The sequence below is a fragment of the Carlito syrichta genome, unplaced genomic scaffold (genome assembly GCF_000164805.1).
Source record: "Carlito syrichta isolate Samal-C Ts95f unplaced genomic scaffold, Tarsius_syrichta-2.0.1 Scaffold301868, whole genome shotgun sequence".
NCBI classification, from domain to species: Eukaryota; Metazoa; Chordata; class Mammalia; order Primates; family Tarsiidae; genus Carlito; species Carlito syrichta.
In genome coordinates, this window is record NW_007245964.1 from 431,382 (window position 1) to 432,111 (window position 730).

Here is a 730-nt window from a genome sequence, read left to right on the forward strand (position 1 = left end):
GTATATTACCAGTAGGGGGATTGTGGGGTCATATGCGAGGTCAATATTTAGAGCTTTTAGGAATCGCCACACTGTTTTCCACAGAGGTTGCACTAGTTTGCACTCCCACCAACAGTGTAGAAGTGTTCCCTTTTCGCCACACCCTCTCCAGCAACTGTTATTTTTTGAGTTATTAGTAATTGCCATTCTGACTAGAGTTAGGTAGTATCTCAGTGTAGTTTTGATTTGCATCTCCCTGATGATTAGTGAGGTTGAACATTTCTTCACGTGTCTGTTGGCTGTTCAGATGTCTTCCTTTGAGAAATGTCTGTTCATATCTTTTGCCCATTTTATAATGGGGTTGTTTGTTTTTTTCTTTTAAGCACATTTGAGTCCCTTGTAGATCCAAAATGTTAAGCCTTTGTCAGACCTGGAGTTGGCAAATACTTTTTCCCAGTCTGTAGGCTGTCTCCCTGCTCTCTTGATGGTTTCTTTGGCTTTGCAGAAGCTTGTCAGTTTAATGAGGTCCCACTTGTCTATCTTATCTCTTATGGCCTGTGGGTTTCGGATTTTGTTCAGGAATTGGATGGCAGTTCCAATTTCCATGAGGGTATGTCCTTCATTTTCTAAGGTTCTTATGGTTTGAGGTTTTACATTTAGGTCTCTGATCCATTTAGAGTTAATTTTTGTGTATGGGGATAGATAGGGGTTTCCTGTATCAATCTTCTGCTGTGATCAGCCAGTTTTCCCA

At 40.8% G+C, this 730-nt stretch overlaps 1 protein-coding gene and 1 pseudogene across 1 annotated transcript in view; both read right to left on the bottom strand.

Moving 5' to 3' along the window:
- The window catches only part of FHOD3 (formin homology 2 domain containing 3), a 456,996-nt gene that overhangs the window by 147,689 nt on the left and 308,577 nt on the right, over positions 1-730 (bottom strand).
- LOC110595426 overlaps positions 1-730 on the bottom strand; it is a 9,915-nt pseudogene that overhangs the window by 3,499 nt on the left and 5,686 nt on the right.